Here is a 20,951-nt window from a genome sequence, read left to right as displayed (position 1 = left end):
GGCAGCCCGGGAGCGGGGGGCGGGCGGCCCTGCCGGACCTGTTGCGCGTGTCGGTCGCTGTTAGTTGCTGGGGGGTGAAACTGGCTGGGGACTGAGCGCTGGGGAAGCCCTGCACCGCTGCGGGCGGGTCCACGGCCGAGCTAGGGGCGTTCAGTGCAGCCATCGGTGTCTTAACTGTGCGTAACACAAGTCACCGAAGAATGGGGAGGAAGAGACCTCTGGTAAATTACTAAATGCTCCGTCTGGGGAAAAAAAGATCAAATAGAGGAGAGGGGAAATCCCAGTCTCATTCACACTGCTTTTCACTGGATTAATATTACTATTAATATTACTATTTTGGTTTCATTAATGCTTAGGGCACAAGTCCCAGATCAGCTTGGGTACTCCACAAAAGTGGAGGAAAGGCAGTCCAGACTCACGAGCATACAGCCAAAACACGTGAAGGTACCAATCCACAGATGGCCTGACTGTGCTGCCTCTGTGTAAGGAAGAAACACCATGGACATGCAGGGACTTTCATCATTCTCAGGCCAACATGGAACATCATGTGGACTTTTTTCAATATTCAGATGCTATCATTGTGTTTTCCTTTCTTTTTCAGCTTCAAAGTTCAAGATGACTTTAATATATTGACGGCCGCAAGAATGTGATTTGTCTTTTCTTGAATACTATGCATGAATCAAAAAAATCACTGAATAATTCAAACCGGTTGCCAAAATAAATTAATTAGATCTCAGTCTGTAAATTTGTTTGAGAAAAGATCAAACACGTTTTGTTTTCAATGGCCAGAAGACACAAAGGAAGTTTAACCCTAAACTTTGTTCCCTCTAAAAGCACACTAACCTCTCAAGGGCAGCTGGAGTAATCTCCTTCATTTCAGAGAGATGAATAAATACAAAAGGCAGCCTAGCTGCCTTCCAGATGGGGACAGGAAGTTTGCAGTGATGATCCCAAGCAGCCCTCTGCTTCTTGAAATCCCCAGGAGAGAGGAACGTGATCATCATCTCAGAGTAGAATGGACAGCCGGGAAACCTCAAATCTGAAATCCAGCTAGGGCAGAAAATAGATATCTGTTTCTCTCTCATCCGATGGAGAGAAGGGTGATAAAATTTGTGGCATCCTGCCAAAGCCATTGAACCCACTTAGGCACAAAACCTCATGTTATCCAGGCTTAATAGCATCAAGAAGAAGGAAAAAAAAAAATATTCATTGGTACTCCCACCCCTCAAGAAAACCCCAAAAACATCCCATCATAAGAATAGCCATCTGTGAGAATAATTGAAAACAAGGCCTGAGATTGACCTAATACCTGAAATGCCCATTTTCCATTTAGAAATTTACTGAAGTGCCAAATGTGTACAAGTCTATATGTACACCTCCATGCAAAAGAGGCAGAAAGTAGGAGCAATGTAGGTTGACAGATAGTTAAACATTGTAACCTTGTTACAGATCATCTCCTGGTCTGTTCACGGTCTGTATGCATTGTTTGCCTGTCTCTGCTCCTGAAACAGTGCTTCTAAAAACTAGTTCAAGTACCATTTATTAAACTGGGGACTTGCTGGTTCATCTCTGAACCCAGGAATGTCAATCCACCGATCTAGAAGAGCTATTCCATTCCAAGTTTTTACGTGGGGAAGGCAGATAGCTGCCTAGCAGGATAGGTTCATTCTTCAGGCAGATCTACCAGCAGCACAAAATAAACCAGGTTTTGCCTCTCTAATGCATTAGTGCTTCTCAATACAAGAAGTTCTGCACTGTATTTTTTATCTGCACTGTTGAAATACCACCCCACTATCCATAGATTATACAGTTGCTTATGGACACTGTGGAACAGTAAAAAAGAGTTGACAAGATCACAACGAATGCAGAAATGTAAGTCTTTTCTGCTGGCAACAGAGGAGTCAGATCTGTTAAAACCTCAGCACTAGCATGGCCACCGCATTATCCCAACCACAGCAGCAGGCAATTGCGAGTCAAACCACAGAGAAAATGATTTTAAGTGAAAGCACACTTACATACATGACCCAAAAGCTGTTTAAGTTTTCTGTTTTTCTGAAAATTCACCTAAATAAAAGCAGATATTTTTCAAAATATGCTCAAACTCCAAGCCTGCCCCATGTAGCTGATGCTGATATAAACCGTTCAAACCTTACTTGGGCATCTGTGAGAAACAAGCATTTCCTCTGAAACAGGAGAGGGCTTTGTACCTCACTGCTGTCAGCAGGTGATTTTACAGCTGCCCATCTGCTCTGCATTTTGTAAATACCAAGCATTTGTCTCCTAAAATGCCCCATCTTCCTGCTCTTCTCTAAAGCAGGAAGTCTGCCTTCCTGCTTGTGTCCAGGCTGTATAAAAAAAGCATGTAATGGACTGTTATCTTACTAGCAGCCAAAGTAATAACCACAGTCAGTCTAAGATGACACGTGAACACAAGAGCTTGAAGTGTGTAGTAGGGCAAATGGTTTCACTAGGAAATGAACTCAGCCCTTCTTACAAAGAGCTATGTTACCAGAGGGAGCAAATCTTTCATCACAAAGTTAATGCTTTGAATCCAATGCAGAGACATCTCAGGCTGAATGAAGGAATATCCCCTGCTGCTACTGCATCCTCAGCAAACTGTCCCAGAGCAAGGACTGAACCCTATTTTTCTCTCAGGGACAAGTACCAGGAGGAAACTAACAGTGCTGACACTTCAGGTAGAGGCCGATCCATTAGAGCAACTAACAGCCTTCACAGTATCATCAATTGGCAGGCATGTCTCTCTTTAAGGGGCTTGTCCTGTGCACATACAGACTGCATCACACTTACAACTCTGACACATCACCCAGGTGCATTGGAATTTAATTGCTAATCTAAGTACCCTCACTGAAACAAGATAAATGTAATGGCTAAATAACTGGAATGAGAAAACAGATAAATGGATTATGGGGCAACACAGACAAAAAGCACTCAAACATATATCCAAATCCTTCTTAGTACTAAGATTTTGGCTATGCTGCACACTTGCTCTCCACATCCCTTCCCATGGAAATTTTGAGGTGTGAGGTTGAAAGAGAAGTGACCCTTCATTAGACAGGGAGTATTTGAGTCCACATGTTGTTCCAGGAGCTGTGATACCTCTTGTGAAATTTTTCTGTACTCCCATAAACCATGTAACTTTTTAGATTCTTAATGACAAATGTGCATATGTAATAGTACACGGGCACAAGTACTCCTCACTTATTGAAGTTTGTGGGACTTCTATGATCATCTTTGCTGATGATGAGAATTTATCTCATTGACCATGAAATTCCTAAATTGTGTCTCTAGATTATGTTAAAGGAGGCACATATTTAGTGACAGAATGGCAGTCATCTACCTGAGGTTAGACAGGAACTTGTTGGGAACTTCTTGACAGCCTGCTGGTAGTGATGTGAGAAGAAGAAAAATCCCTGCTTGACTCAAGCTCAGATAAACTTTCCCAGCACTAAAGAAACATAATCTTTTTATTTGTAAAACAGAGAAGTCTTTAAAATAAAATCTGTGACATCCCTGATCCCAAATCCTGCCATTTTCATAGCCATAGCCTGAACAAAAGTGCACTTAACAGTTGAACTACTCTACTTCATAAGACAGCAACTTAAACAAGAAAATCAAGTGTGTCTCAGATCAGTCTCCCAGTATCAATGCAGGTATACTGACTCCAGGCCCCTTCCTTGGGCTTCCCACCTTTCTTCACCCATTTAAGCCAGACACAGTCATGCTGATTCTGTGAAGGCATCCAGACAGACCAACTGCAACATTTTCCAAAGGCAAAATCATAGAGTGTAGTGAAAGGGAAATTGTATTGACCTTTTGCATTGCTAACAAGGGATTTGCAAGCACACAGGCTATGTTTGTTCAACCAGAGTTGAAAAGAAAACCAGAATCATATGAAACATCCCTCTAATCCATGAACCCAGTGAACAGGATGGCCCTAGCTATTGTGTCAGGACATACAGCTTGGGGTCCTTAATCCTTCAAATTATTGGCATGGTGCACTTGTTCTGTGACAGCTCTTTCAGATCTTTTCCCATCTCTATTGTTTTGTTTTCTGCTTGAGTAAATAGTAGGGCGAAAGTGAGACACATTTGTTTCTGCTGTCATCTGTCAAAATGAGTGGTCTGGAACTTCACCTCCCTGCTTTTTCTGTCAACATTGTATCTTGACTGCTGCAGGTGAGCTACCATCAAGGAAAGAGTCCTCTCCCATTTAGTCTTGTATGAAAAGTGCAGAGTGAAAATCGTGGCACAAAGTACAAAGCTGTCAAGGAAGAGGGCTAAAAATAGAGATTAAAAATTAAAAACCAGAATCCACCTTATTTGTATCACAGACCACCATTCATATCCATGCTGGGCAAAGGCAAAGTGAAAAATTGCCTCCAATTTACAGAAGGAGAAAACTGAGGCAGAGAATGGCAATCTGACCATGATCACCCCACAAATCAGCATCGTATTAGAGATCTCATCTCTTATTTTCTTAGTCCTAATTTCATCATCTATCCACTAGGCAGCACTGCCCTTTTTTGCATCAGAATTATTATAAATTATTAAACCAGGATTATGGTGATTTATACCAACTTTCCACAGACAAATAAGGGAAGCAGAGAAACTACAGTGTGGAAAGGTTCAGCTATGAGGTGATCTTGAACAGCCCAGGGATTTTGTGTCATGGCTTTCAACCTTGATTGTGGTAAATGCTGCCAACTCCCACCTGCTATGAGAGGGGTTACAACAGCATTGGCTTCTGGAAATCCTTTACAAAAAAATGATTTTAACTCAGTGACCAGTCTTCATTTGTCCTCAAAAGACAAACTAGACAGTCCCTCTACTTTCATTCTTTATAATTTAAATTGAACCATGATTATTGTTGGTATTGATAGTAGAAAGGGAAGAAGAAGAACAGCATTCTGTTTGTGCCTGCACTAGAGCCTCACTGGAAGACGGCACAAAGGTAACCTTGGCATCTGCTGTTATGTTCCAAATCCCAGGAGGAATGAGAATTTTGAATGCTGCTTTAACACTTCTCTTGCTGGGAACGATGTAGCAGGAACAAGCAGATTGTGCAAACAAAGATAGTTTTTCTCTGAGCAGAGATAAAGTTTGACTTTTCTTTCTCTGCCTTCCAGCACATTGCTTCTCTCTGTCTGGTAGACAGGGTAGTATAGAGGAGGATGTTTAGATGAAATAATTCAGAGACTTGTCTCTGTTCCCACCTTTGCCACAACTGTATGCAGTCTTGTACAAAACACTTGTCCACTCTCTTGCATTGCCTGTATTTCCAGGCCTTTCAATTCAAGTAGCTACCAGTGTCCACATATATGTTCTCTGTCCCTAACACAGAAAGTCAAGGAAGTTTTGATTTGTCCAAGTCCACTGCAGACCATACGTGCAAGAAATCCATGCTTCCTCAAAGGGAATGCCTTGCTGCGCAGTCGTGACAGGGTGTATGGGCATATGTTTCTGCTTGCCCTAATTAATCATTAAATGGCTTCAATAACCAATTCTTTGGCAGGCTATGCAGGTTAATTCACATCTGTTACTACATACGTGCATATATACACAGTTCACACAGGAAACATACAACCATCTTTGCTAGTTAAATACAGCTCATCATTGCAACAGGGAACATTGTGTTCCCTAGTAGGTAAGGTACAGGCAATGCTTAGAATAAGATTCTCCATAAATAGAAATAATTTATGAACCTGAAATACTTTCCATAAATAGCATTAATATAAAATAAAAATAATAAAAAGCATTATAACGCTACTTCAACTTTTTGTTGTGATTAATAGTACTGACATCAGCCTCGAAAATTTATGAGTAAATAACAACAACAATATCAAAAGGGTATGGACAGAGTCCAAGCACATTTCAGGTTTTGGTTTGAACAATTTTCAACTTTCACTGGTAAGTTCTCATCTCTAATCTTAGGGACATCCCACCCTAAAAATGGATCGGATCTGATATAGGGAACAAGAAGCTTCAGCAACAGCAAGATTTTTCCCTTCTATCTCTACAAGAAGAAAAATACCATTATCTAGCTGGAAAGGGAAACATAACCCAGCAAGATGTGTAAAGTATGCCAGGTCTCAAAAATAAATAGTGAGTAAAATGCTAAGCAATCACTAATAGTGTGCAATGTCCACAACTAGGTGTAACAATACACTCCTCAGAGTGAATGCCTTTTCTGTAATCCCACTTTTCAAGATTTGCTATTATTTCTACCTTAAAAGAGCAGAAATAGTCTCTGTCTCAGAACATTTTCTTCCCTTCTATTTATGAAAGAATTTAGTCTCTTCTGCACATTCTTGCCCCACCCACCCTGGAAAAGGAGAGTGAGGAAATTTTTTAAAAATTAAAACACTTCAGGGCAAGGTGAGCTGTGTTGTTGGGGACAGATTTTAAAAGTGAAATTGCTGAAACAGTGTTTGGTTAGAGACAGATTTAACAGTTCACACAGACAAATAGGAGAGTAAAAGTACAGGTAATTATAGGGATTTTTTCCTTCATGTAGAACTACTTAAAGCTGATTGCTTTGGATGAAATAACAATACATCTTCCTTACAAATTTTCAATTTGTAAAGCAAATTGAACTGAGCAGGTCTAGAAAAGTTCTGGAATCTCTTATTGCATTACTTTCTGCCTGTTTTTACTCAAAAGATAAAGAAATAACCTGGAGATGTGCTAAATCTAAAATTATTTGGAAATAGGGAACAAGAAGCTTAGGGACATAGGAACATAAAGCCAAAGAACCTAAGCTTGTAATACTTTGGACCAAGGCCCATCATGAAATCTCTGACCTGTGGTTTCTTACTCAGCACCACTGGCAGTTCAGTTTATTTCTCATTATGTTTACTTGTAAGACTGAAGCCTTGAAAGCAGTTTGGGAGAGGAGCAAAGCACTTATTCTCTGCTGGGATTTAATTTGCTTTCTGTCTTTATTTCTGTCAGTTGCAAGGAAATCTTTATCTACCCATAGCAAGCCTAAAACTTTTGCAATGTGAAGGACCTGAGTACAGCAATATTAAACAGAAACAAACATAAACAAACCAAAAATAAAGTGACCATTCATTAAAAAAAAAAAAAAAAAAAAAAAAAGTAGATTCCTTCATCTCTCCTGCATCAAGAAGATTTAAGTTTGTAGAGAATGTTAGGTCTAAGTTCAGACGTCTCTTGCATAAGAAATCATAGTAAATAGTGGTAAACTTAACACCCAGATTTTGAAATATTAACAGTCATCATCATCATAATCTTCATTTCCATTAAAGGCGCAGAGGGTATTTTGGAACTATTACTAAACTAATATTCCCAGTTTGGCCATTGCACAGGCAGATTTTTTTTTTCCAATCTCTTTTTTTTGTAAAATAATTAAGTAATATGATACATAAGCCCCTTCTTAGCCTTAAAATTTAAGATAAAATAATCTGGAAGGCTTCATTCAATCACCCAACCCAAAACATCCTAGGTTTAAAGCTGCAGAGTTCTTCTCTATTCACAAACTCTCAAAATCTCCATTTCCCACCAGTGCAGTCTCTTATCCTACTGGGTAGGCATTTTACATAAAACCTGTATAATGTCAGAAACAGATAAAAGTAGTAGGTCCCAGGTATTTGTCCTTTGGCCACTCTACTTGCAGCTGAGACTATATTAGCTCCTGCTGAGTCCCAGGCTGTCATGGTAACCTGCTTTCAGTTCCCAGTTTAGCTCTAGACTTCATGGCAAATTCAAGTGTAATGCCTTGTTGACTCATCCCTATCTCTTTCAATGTAATCCACACTCTGAAAATCATTATTTTCTAGTCTTCTATGTAGCCACCATCCCACTTTGGTAAACTAAGTGCTATGCACAAACTTTAGATATGGACTTGCTTCCCAACAACCAATCTACCAAGTACCAAGGTACCAGTATTAAAGTCCTAGGACAGAGCAAAAATCCTACTGTGCATCCCTTTGACAGGATGTTTAATTTTAATAAAGGGCCAAAAAAGGAAAACTGAGGACAGTATTGTTTTAAAAGTTATCACAACTAGTCAACCAAAACCCTTGAGTCCTCACATTTTCGTTTTTCTACATAGTCTATGTCTGCCTCAGTCTGAGGCTTAAAATTAATGAGAGAGAAGTAAGCTGTCTATACAGAATCCCAAAGGTTCTGAAATGTTAGGTAAAGCATTTGTTTGAAATAAACATAAAAATTACAGAGAATTACTGAAAGACATACCCTGAGTCACACAGTTTTTGCTGTCACTTGTATACTGAATAAACCATTCCACTCTGGGAATGTCAGTGCTTTATGTTGAAAACAAAAAATATCAACAAGTTGTCTCTATGACATATACCTTATAGGCATACAGAAATATTGCTCTTTAATTTGGGATACTGTTAATGTCCAAGTGAGGAGTCAAGTTTCCTCTGTAGCTTTCAACAAAGTTTCAGACAGAAAGTAAAGCTCAATTATTTTTGAGACTCTGAAAATTAAATGACTGTCATAGTCTAACACCAAGCTGTGAATCTGGGACAGAAATCCTGCCATTATGACTCCCATCTGAGATTCTGTTCCCATCACAGGACACTGGCTGCAGGATGTAATTATTACTTTTAAAACAAATTAAATAATCTGTCCTGTCTTACTCATTAATTACCCTGAAAACTCCCCTCATTATCTCCAAGACATTAAAACAGTCACAGTTTTATTTTGCTGTTGCAGCACTCCTATTAGGTGTGAAACTAGTACTTTCCTGTGGGCTTGCACAGCATTTTAGGAAACCCATCTATACACCCATCTCTTTGTCTGAGAATGTTTATCAATAGAAAACATATCTATAGCAAATCAATAAACATTTAAAATGGGTAACATGGTGCAGCTGAAGTAGGGAGATAAGAGCTTCCACCTAAGGATTATGAATGTTAAACCCCATTGAGTTAAAGAGTAACACAGGTTGTGACTACTGGAGTATTTACAATACTCTCTTTGTGTTATACTAGTTAGAGACCATTTCTAAGAAATAAGCACCTTCCTTATATAGCTGGTATCTTGGTTGATTGACCCTGATGGGGTGGACAAAGGAAAAGAGACTGAGTATCATTTGTCTCATGTACTTCAGAGTGATGAGAGGATAACAGTGGAAACCTACAGGGCAAAGCCTGGGAGTACTGATTTAGATACTGGACTGCAATGATTAATATCCTGTGCCAACTCAGTCAGTCTGACTGCCATTATTACCCAGAAGCTCAGGGACAGATTTTTCTCCTCTGCATATTAACTAAGGGAATATATGCATATGTAACAAATCTTAAAACTACCAGTCATACATCTTGACCTCAATAAATAAATTTGGATATTGCGTTCCAGCTTTATTGGCTGTAGCAACCATTTTAAGGATATTGCCATGTGCCATTTTATTACATTGCATACAAGAAGTGTACTCTGTGGTTTTCTTCCAACAAGAATTTCACTGTGATTGATTTAAGGATACACATTCACTAGCAATTTCGATAAAAATCACAGTCCTAGGTATGTACATCTGTAATCCTGCCAGCTATATTCTTATTTGAAAACCCATGTATGTATGTACGTACGTATGTACGTACGTATGTATATTCTTGTTCCCATGCCACACAACGCATTATGTGAAAATCACTATACTTTGTAGCATCATCATCTGGTGATGCTTGAAGCTGCACAGATTAAAGGAATTCCTCTGCCTTCCAGTGGGCATTTAATTTGCCTACATGTCAGCTGCCGTTTCTCTATTACTTCATTGCAGCTTGAGTCTGTGAAAGGTGCTTGATGGCCATGGAAAATAACTGCATATAGTATAGCAAGACTATTAATAGCTTCCTAATACTTCAAAATATTAGAGACACACATCTTTTCATGAGTTGGGTACATCAGAAGAGTCATCCCATACCTCTGTACCCCATGCAATCACATGTATCCCTCTGCATTCCATGCAAATACTGTCTGTGGCAGGACAACAGTACAATAAGGACTACTGCAGCAGAGCCAGAAAGAGAAATTCTATATGTTTTGCAGAAAATGTCAGATGTTAATCTGAATACCCTTTTCATAGAAACAAGTTACTAGACCAGATGGTAATGGCCTAGAAGAAGAATAGTCAATGACAGAAGTTGTGCTACATTGGGTTTTATGAGTTACATCTTCAAAAGTTCATAGAAGAAATTGCAATGCAAAAGCATCACCTTGGCAAAAGAAATGGTGATCTGATGGTTACTGTTGAGATACCTTCAGCCTCAAGGTACAACTCCTACCATTGTTGCCAGCATTTTTGATGGAGCAATAATATTTATTAACATGTTGAAATCTGATGCTAGCAACAACACACTTAATGATTATGCTCTGAAAAGTTTTGTCATACCTTCGAGCCAAAGAGGCAGGCCTGTAGGCTAAGCTGTTTGTGCTGACAGAAGTCTTAAGTCTCAGATGAGACGCAGACAAGGAAAGGGAACCAGAAGGTTTTCCAAACCTCTCGCACCAAGCCAGCAACAGCTCTGGGGAAACACACTACACAAGTTACATGCTAAACGGGGCCCTGATGGGTTCATGCACATGGTGCTGGCAGCTGAGTTTCCTTCACCTGCTGAACTTGAATATATTGAGAAGCCACTGAGAGAAGTCCCACTAAAAGTTAGTATATGGAAACACTGGATTGAATTCTCCTGGGTTCTTAATGGGACACGAAAAGCATATGCTGAAATAAGGAAGATTTTATTGGGTTTTTTAATTCATTTTATGCCCACTACTTTATTTTTTTCCCTATAATTTCTAAATGCTTATAAAGTTGTATATATTCCTAAAACACATCAATATGTAGTAAGTACACATATACTAATCTAAGTTACTACTATTATGAAAGAGAGAGAACAGTCATCTTATCATTATTTAGAAAAAAATGCATTGGTGACATGCTACACAACTCTAGAATTTTTACAGAAACTTATTCCACTGCAATTCATTGCTTTAGCTTTCAGGAACCCTTAGACAGGAATGTAAGTGCATAAAAATAAAAAGTAACTGGGACTTTTGAACAAGATAAATAGTACTGAGACATCAGGACTCAGATTTTAGGCAAACCACCATCTGCACCATGCAAAGGTCTAGGAGAAATTTTAGATTTTAGTATCTTTACTAGCTGACATCCTAAAACTGTTGCGATCTCCAGGCTTCATCATGAACTTGAGAACTTTTCGTAAGTTCTGGGTTATTTTTCTTTATTGTGCTTAGGCAGAGCAGTCATTGTACAGCCTATAAAGACCAGTGTTACTTCAAATCTTGCTAAGCCCTTAGTGTCACTGACATTCATCAACAGTAGGCTCTACTCCGTAATTATTATAAATGAATGTTGTGTGAAAAAATATTTCCTTTATAGCTACATCGCCATGCTTCTCTGTGTCTTATTATTGTTCCATCTTTGCTGCAGCAGCCAGACACATACCTTAAGGATGCTGGAACCAGCTGAACAGCTCAAAGCAACTACACGTCCTGGAATGTTCAAGTAGATTTATATCATCTAAATGAAGCATATTTTATTTAATGAACAATAGACCATATCTCTCTGTCTCATGAACTCCAATTAAACTCATGAGTTTAACCTCAAACTGGATACATATTAAAATAAATTCCTAGGGATGTATTATCAACAGAAATCTGACCTATAAAATAATCACCATGTAATCAGTTTCTGTGCAAGCCAGAAGTCAGTGTTTCCCCTCTGTCTCTCTCTCTCTTTGGCTGGTCCATATTAAATTAATGTATGCCTTTGACTTCTCAGTCTTTGGAGCTTGTGTCTGTGTGTGGTCTGCTCTCTCTGTAGAGCATGACCAGCAACTCATGTGTGTCTTCTGCATTTGTTCAACAAACAGCCATGAGTGGCCCAGAGTATCTCTGCAAAGTGAGGCACATATGGCAATGATTAATGGGGCTGAGAAATAAATAAATAAGTTGTGGGGGGGTTTTTGAAAGGGGCAGAGAATGGAGAACAAAGCATCCCTTGAGTTTGATAATAAATTCATAACCAACTTTAAGAGCAAATGAAGAGATTGTGCCTACACTAGAAGCAAGAGAAAACAAATTAGGCGGACATGTTATGAACCAGGATTTATAACACAATAAAAATGAAGAATATTGTATCTGGAAAGATTATTATAAAAGCACCAGCTTCCTGGCAGATCTGAAACAGCAGCAGGGCTTACTGGACTATTAGAGGTATCTTCAAACAGTTGATAGAAATCAAGGGGAAATCAAGAAAAATGGTTTCCCTTATATTAACCTGTAGAGTTCTCTGTTGTTACTTTGCAGATTGCACCTTTCATCAGTAAATGATACAAATTATATGTGAAATATATGCATGAGACCATAGAGCTGCACACAGAAATACCTGCTGTGATATGAATGTCATAACTGACAAGATACATAGGATTCAGGATTACTCTTGTGTTGATACTTGAGTATTGGCCCTTTCTCCAGGGTCAGGCTACAAGGATCTGAACTTGCTCAAGATGCCAGCAGCCTTATAAGGAAAATAGGGGACAAAAGAATACAATAGCCTAGGCCCAACACTGGGGATCAGAAGTTTCAAGTTGCCTTGACCATGGTCTTTTTCTTCCTGCTATGCTCCTTTTTCATTTCTTGGCAGATGTAATTTTTATCTGTGCATATGAAAGGGGGAAAAGATGCTGGATTTACTTGCCACGCTGCTAATAGTGCAGTACAGCCCAGACCTATGGCACTACTATCCCACACAGCCACCTCAAGTCTAGAGAAAAAACTTAGAAACTGTAAAGCAGCAATCAATCCAAAGGCCTCTACTCTAGGAACCACTGAGTGCTGCTGGTTTGTCTCTGGGCTTCCTCAAAACAGAAGTGAACATTCTTGAAATACCTCTTCTGCTATGGAGATCAGACTATCATATATGTTTGACCAGACCAAGTACGAAGCACTGCATAATTTCCTGCTGATTCCACAATTTTCTCTGTCATGTTGGCACAAGGCACCATTCAGACACTCATCCAATGCACTGATGAGTCTCAGGAGAGATGGAATCATAAACCTCTCTGAAAGAAGGCTGCCTTCTTAAGGAGCAAAACTTCAACAAACCTGAACCAAGGAAGCTTTCACATAACTTAGGTTTTCACATTTTTTCTAATAAAAAATCTCTATACAGTGATGTCTATGAGTAATGTATATTACAGGTAAAGTTCTCAATACATCACAGCCTACACCACTTCACCATCTCTGCTACTGGCTGTCATAAGAAGGATGAGACTATCCAATTCCAGGATTTGAGGCTTTCAATTTGAGTGTATTTCATCCACCATGTGTAGCTTTCCTAATGCTTAGCTGAGAAGGAGACTGTCATTCATCTGACCATGTGCATTGATGAATTCAGATAGGGAAGAATATAAAAGTCAAAGGAAGTGGTCAAAGTAAGAGCTGTTTTCTAGGGAGTTTTTCTATAACCATTTTCAATTACCTGTATGTTTTTACATCTTTGGCTCCTTTGGTTAAATCTGAGTATGATACCACAGGAATAATGACTTAATGCATAGGATAATGAATAGAAGAGCAATACATACTACACACTTGTGTAAATATATTCTCAGGTCACTGCTAGGCTGATAAAACATTCATATGCTGCTCTTTGGTTCTGTGACATGAGCAGAGCTCCTTTACTGAATTATGATACTGCATTAATTAATTCCAGGTCCAGCTGTTAGGCAGCACAGCTATAGTTCCATTTGGATGTTATGAGCTTTGCACATGTAATAAATCACTGCGACAGCAGAGGGATTTATGTGAACAATTCCTCATACATTTATACAAATTCATACACCTATCAAAGGCTGTCTTGTTTTGCAGCTCACTTCAAATACTACCTGCAAAAGCCTGCTAGGTTTCAGGATCTGACATGTTCATTGAGTCAATTTATGCAATGAGAAATTCAGTAGGACCAAAGACTCACAGGACCTTTTGGAGAAATGCTGAATGTGGACACTCATTGTTACTTCCTTGTTCACCCTTTAGAGCCCCAACACATTCTCTATGCTCATGTATTCAAATCAAAGTGCTAGTAATCTATGCATTCTTGACTGTCCCTACATTTTAGGGCATTGACCATGTCCCAGTTGCACTGGCATGGCTGTCTCAAGCAAGCAGAAGAACCAAATACATATGTAGCAAAGCTGATACACAGAAGAAAGAAATACCTTCTGGCCCAGAGTTATGCTGGACAAAAGGGACAAGTCAGGATTTTCAGAAAAGCTCAGGGCACTAGACAAACAACTCCCATTAAAAATTGGTTAAGTGACTTCATGGAGTTTTTTAAATACTAGCTGCAGTTATCCAAAGAACACACCAGTTAATATATTTTGATGCCATTACTCTGGTTAACAAAAATAGGAGCCTAAATCAGGCTCCTGAACCCATACTGAGGCATTGAAGTAAGCGTCCTGGTTTGTAAAAGTGCTGAATACCAGCCCCTCCCACTGACTCAATGAATGTGCTCAGCACTTTGCTAGCAAATCAGGCTCAAATTAGAGCACTGACGTGAAGCTATTAATCAGCCAAGTCTCAAAGCAAAAACAGTTCATCAGGGGAAGCAAGGAATAGAGAAAAATTAAGACTACAGAGAAGAGTGAAGAGATTGCTCTACAAAGTCAGCTTCAGATTGCTGCAAGAGATTTTTCTTCAGAAGTTTGACATCATTAATTAACATAAAACAGTTCCACAGAAACTCTGCTTGAGTCTGCTTCAACAGCATCAACACCAGTTTCATATAATGCACAATGCATCCCCAGAGATTTGCACTAAATCAAGTTGACAAGAAAATCAAGACAGAAACCATGTAGAAGAGCTTTGAAAAATAAATCAAAAAGGCTATGCTGATTCTGCAGCACATCTCTGTGCACAGATAAGCTAGCTTTCCCCAGAGTCATCTCAGATTGTTGCTAGGGCATGTGAAAATGTACAGAGGCAGGATAGGAGCAATGTAGACATATACACAACATCCATGGATATAGAAAAATATCACCTTCATTTACATGAATTCTGTTGTAACTACTTCAGCACTATTATTGTTTCAGCACAGCCAGGACTGGGCCCCTGTTGTTGAATATAGCATGTTCCTCTAAAATGTTTGAGCCACCACTAAATTAATTTCATGATCACTCGATACAGGTTTTCCCAAAAAATGTCTCTTCTTGCACAGATTTTGCACAGTTTTCTTTGCACAGATTTATATGTTTTCCACTTAGGTATTTTCCTATCTTGCCTTAATGTAGTTTTATAAAAGGGTTAACAGTTAGTCTCTTTCCAGAGACACATGGCAGCCAAAAAGCTTTCCTAATGTGTCCCTTGAGAAGTCTCTGGGGCAGAGGAGTCCCACATGGGATAGATCAACCAGAAAATTCTCTGTCATACCACGTCCCGGTCTCTGTCACCAGCACTGGGAGTTTAACCATATAGGAAAGAAGATACGTGCCACAAATGTCAAAGCTCTAGTGCATTCTGAGAGGTTTGAAAGACACAAAAATTCAGAAAAGATTCAATGTTACTCTGAGTTAGATGGCAGCATGTTAAGTCCTGAAGTTTATGAGATATTTAAGTCACCAAAATCGTTCCGGTCTTTGGCTAGATCAGTGATTTTGGCCTGCATCATTTGGTACATACATCCTCCTCCATAATGAATTTGATACAATCTTGTTTTGACAAACATTTGAACAATTCATTATTTCCTGACATATTTTTCACATAGCTCTATATCTGTTTTGTACCTTATATTCATTATTTTAGGCAGCTCCCACCCCAGAGTCCTCGCACTCCATTTTCCCAAGAAAATAAATTGAGTGACTAAGGGAAAAATGTATGAAAGAAGGTGGCATGAATAACAATGAAGATGGGTGTGCTCACATAAATCAGAAGTCACCATGGTCACAGATGCTCTCCAGCCTCAAGACTGCCAGGTGACAGTGATTTGTAGGCAGTGAAGCAAAGGCCTTGAAGGGGGTTTTGGAAGGCAGTCAGGGGCTAGTTGAAGTTTGGCAGAACATTTTACAGGAGAAGGTGTCTAAATGGAAAAATGCAGAAAAACAAAGAGTTAAATGTTAGTGGGATAAAGCAAAGGCACAGAAAATCAGGTATTGTATTAAATAGTGAAGGAAGTCTTAGCGGTGAAACAGAAACTGCTCCTTTGGCTTTGTATAGGTACCAAAGCTGGTATTTTTTTAAATGAAACATGATTTTGGGTTTGGTTTTAATTGTCCAGCTTGTATTACAAACTTATATTAAGAAGCTTGTTGGGTCTTTTTCCACTTGGAAAAAATAATGACAACCCATGTTCAATATTAAGAACTTCCACTGGAATATTGGGGAAAGGTTAACTCTATTAGTATATTGTTAAGAAAACAGGTACACACAAAATCAATCTGATATAACAAACAAAACTTTGTATCCCTGCTTATCTATATCATGTTTGGTAGCTCTTTCTGAAACATAACTACTTGTAATTTTACTACTAAAATATTTGAGGGCAAATTTTGTAGGTAAAAGTAATAGCTCTTCCTAAATTAACTGGTACAGGTGAGAAAAAACCAACAAGCTTCTGTACTGTCAGTTTCCTAAGCCTTTGACAGAAACATTCCATAATTCCCTGTAGATTTACCTTCTCTGACCTCTGACACAAACACCTGAATATGCCATTTAACTTGTTAGTAATGTAACTATAGAGAATAACATAGTCTTGAGTAAGATGTGGACATGTTCAGACAAAGAACAAAGTGGGAAGTCCAAATAAGCATCATTCTAGAACAAATTTGCAAACCTGGATTAGGTCCTGACAGAGTCTATGGCTTTCATTGGTATATGGGAGTGATTGAAAGGAGGGAGCACTTGAAAAGACCATTCAATTACTGAGGATCTTGAAAACCATTATTCAATTTCTCTGTATATCAGAAGAGAAAGAGGGCGAAAAAACCCCACAAACCCAAAACTATTCACCAATTTCCTTAAATTTCTAGGAAAGCAGACAGAAATTTCATACCTTCTTTAGTGACATGTATTGAGGGCAAATATCCAGACATAAAACATTACAGATTTAAGAGCCACGCTCTGGCCCATTGACTTATTTTAATATTAGTTATGCTAATATATAGAATCAGCTCTTTCTTTGCAAGAGAAAGAGTCTGGGCATGTATCTGAATTTGGAAGGAGGCTGTTTAGAGACTGAGTGGAGTGCTACTGTTCAAAGAAAAAAATTCAAACAAGCTCATTGTACTTGAAATGTATACAACTGTACAAGGTTACTGAAGAAAAACCCAACAACAAACTGAAACAAAGAAGAGAAAGTGCCTAACCATTAGTGACGTGGTTAGAAGGACTCTTCCAGTAACAGGTATCTGGTGTTGTTAGTTAATGACTAAGCCTAACTTCAGGACTTCTCATGTGGGGATGAGCTACAGATCATTGCATTGGTCTGTTGCAAGTGGGAGGAAGCAGGAGCTTCCCAGGAGGGTGCCAAGCCACAGGCTGTTCTTCCATACCCAGGGGACAGAGCAGGAATGTAGGGGAAAGCATGAGATCCTTCTTCCACTTGATGTGTCCTGAGACTGATGCTGAGCACTTCATAAATGCTGTGCAAGGTTCACAGACAAGCTGGAACAAGACCAAAACTTCTCATGCAATCCACATCCCTCAGCTATTTTGAGTTTGTGTTAGACAGAAATTTGGACATGGCTAATGCTTTTTCCAATTGTAAACTATAAAATCCCGGGATCGTTTGAGAGCAGAGTTCTTTTCTTGGGAACAAAAAGCAGCTAATCTCATGATTCATAATGTCCACAAAATCCTGACCCAAATCTCACCAAAAGCTTACAAAATTCAAGTGTCACCTTCTTGGTCTATCTCTGATACACAGAGACAAGGAAATTAAAGCCATCTAAACCATGTGAAGACTCTTGGCAAACCAGTTCTGTTACTTCATGAAAAGGTCTGGACACAGCTGCAGAATGTGTGTTTATCCAAAGCCACCTAAGCCATGTAATGTGGGGCTGTCACTAGCAGAAGTACATTTAGTGGGAGGTGTTATGCAACATGGTGACAGTATCATTATGTTATATTATTACTATTAATACTTTATATTATTATTTTAAAATTCTAACAACATATCAGACTACTCTAATAATTAATATTTTTATTCTCTCCTAATCTGTTAAAGCTCATCAGTAAATCAGAAAATTATGATTAATTCTGAAAGTACTGCTGCTCTACTTCCTAAAAAGCAGATTTTTAAACCAAATTCTCTGCACATCATCATATTTATACACTAGAGAATATTTCCATTAGAAATATAAATAAGATGGAATTCTCCACTGACAAAATAGTTGTATATTAAGACCTCTGATGATGAACCTCAAGACATGCAGGTTCTGGTTTGTCTGAGCTGCAGGCCAGCATATGCAGGTTGAATGCAAACTGTAACCAAATGTGATTATAGTTTTTTTTTTTTGCAAAAAGCATTACTCATAATGGCCTCTTTCTCAAAAACTGTGTATCAGGATAATTCAAGGTCTGTGTTTTCCAAAAATGGGTGTTGGTGACTGAGGTGTTTTACAACATTCATAGCTTTCCACGAAGTATTAAAATGAGAGATGTTTATATAAAGCTGACACCCTGAATGCACTAATCAAGTATCTTGGTTACATAAATGTCAAATAAATTAAATCTTGTGAGGTAGAAAAATGTCCTGTAGCATTTTTTACATTACATTAGGAATGCAGTAGCACAGTAGCTGAGAACAGAGCTGTACTATGTAAGGAAAAACAGCAAGGATAAGGAGGAGAGCAGCAAAGAGAGTGAAAATTGTTTTAAGTGATTGCTGATTGCAGGTGCCCAATTAGAATTTTCTTGTGTCTGTACTTTTTCCTTTACAAGCTCTGAATGTCTGCAGTATGCAGCATTTTTTAAAACAGTTTTTAAATTACACAGAGTTCAATTTAAATATTTCAGGGATGAGGATTCATTCAAATGTTAGCTTTCTTTTTTTCCAAGTCTAACATCAGTGGACCCATTTTCAGCAATTTCTTTCATTTCTTTCATTTTTCTGACAAAGAACAATTACTTACTTGGAGCTCAATGATATTCTGGTTTCCCTGATTATATAACTAAATAGCTATAAAACAAACCAAGGATGGGTTCAGCACAGCTAACATGGAATGGGAAAATGAAGCTGATCTGTCACTGCCTTCAGGGTTACAACAGGAAAGGCATTCTGTGATTCAACTCCTGCCTCTGCATAGTGCTGGTTGAAATTTATTCCTCCTTTGTAAAAATTGGGTGGACACGTTTCTCTTCTCTCCACCCTCCATGGCTAGAGCTTCATCTCACACAGTATTCTGTTGACAGATTTTCTGTTTCAAGGCAGCTGCTAAAATATACCTCAGGAATTAATTTCTCTTAGCATCAAAAGCCATAGCTGGTGGTGTCAGAGTGCAGTATTTCCTTGTCACAGCCTTCAGGCCACTTTACATAAAGCTGTAGCATAAGGAGAATATTGAAATTTCCCCAGAGGTGTCATTTGATCACAAAACAGAGTGTATATCTCAGAGAACCATCTCAGATTCATGGCAAATGCTCAGAAATAGGGCAAACCTATTTTCATCTACTCATGTTTGAAATTATTGTTAAAGTTATATATCAAAGGCAAAGTCATCCAGTAGCACATTACCACACCCTCTTATCTCCCAGATGCATAACTTGTTTTCACTCAGATAATTACTACACAGAGTGTAAGTCCGTCAAACATAACAGAAGTGGGAAAGGGAGCAATGTTTTTATATCCCAAATACTACCTAAGGACTGGACTGTACAGGTGAAAGAGTAATTGTTTTTAGTTGTCATATCTTGCACATGACTTCTCATAATAAGCACAAACTCTTTACATGTAATTGCAACAAAGGGCAGATGAAGGATAAATCTATTTGCTTAGTGCTGATCCATGCTTAGCACAGTCTCCAACAAAAATCTTACTCTCCAACTGCTAGTTTTGTGCAAACTTGCATTTGTTACAAGTTTATGTGAATTTCCCAACTGAATGAGAGCAGTAGGACTTGAATGAACTTTCACAACCTGTGTCAGAACCAGGAAACTTTGAAGGAAACTTGTCTCCCAAGTCAGTGCATGTCTGGTGTGATGCTGATGCTGCAGCACCAGTTCTGGAGGGGAGGCTGCACAGTGGAGGTTCAACTGCATCTAAGTGGATGGAACTGATCTTGAAAATTCTGGGTTTTCCTCTTAGTGAATGCTTTTTGCAGCTACTCAAGGGTCTACTACATGTTGCAGCTTTTAATGCTCTGACCAGCACAGGTACCAGAGATCTCTCCAACAGAAATGTTACAGTCCAGTGTCTTCCAGACAACACCAAGCAAATCCTAGGGACTCTAAATCAGCTCTATCCAATTGAGAGCTGTACTATTTATAGATCCTCTAGGAATCAGTCCACAAATAAGCAATCTCTGCAGTAATTAAAGTCATAGCATAGATGCCATGAATTTTTCTACTACAGTTTATATAATTTTGCTAAAAAATACATCCAGTCTCAGCTTAAAATCATCTAAAGGTCTCAAAGGTTAGGATGAGACTGCTAGCATTGATGAAGAGGTGTCAGCCAAATCTCTTTTATGGGAATTCCAGAGACCAAATCTCTTCCTATTGCAGAGTATCCCAGGAGGCTGCAAAGAATCGCTTTCCCCAGCAAAGATGACCCTGGGTCTGCTAAACAATGATAAGAGTTCAAACCACAGGCAATTTGTCCTGTGTTGCCTTTAGCAACACTGATATGAAAATAATGAGAGATACCCTGGTGATAACAACTCCTGGCCTCCTAGCTGGGCTATTTTAAAAGAGAAACAAGCTTTTCTCTTT

The 20,951-nt window shown here is 38.8% G+C and overlaps 1 protein-coding gene across 2 annotated transcripts in view; it reads right to left on the bottom strand.

Annotated features, from left to right (window-relative positions):
- The window catches only part of SORBS1 (sorbin and SH3 domain containing 1), a 208,431-nt gene that overhangs the window by 160,016 nt on the left and 27,464 nt on the right, over nucleotides 1–20,951 (bottom strand). The window contains exon 1 of one of the 2 annotated variants that reach the window (XM_021548389.3): nucleotides 15,945–16,088. The exons of the other annotated variant lie outside the window; for it this stretch is intronic. The gene's annotated coding sequence lies outside the window, so the exon portion shown is untranslated. Of the gene's footprint in view, nucleotides 1–15,944; nucleotides 16,089–20,951 lie in introns of those variants that run through there. 2 annotated transcript variants of the gene reach the window in all.

This window comes from Lonchura striata, chromosome 7 (genome assembly GCF_046129695.1).
Source record: "Lonchura striata isolate bLonStr1 chromosome 7, bLonStr1.mat, whole genome shotgun sequence".
Lineage (NCBI taxonomy): Eukaryota > Metazoa > Chordata > Aves > Passeriformes > Estrildidae > Lonchura > Lonchura striata.
Note: the sequence above shows the minus strand (reverse complement) of the source record. Positions and strands in the feature narration are given on the sequence as shown.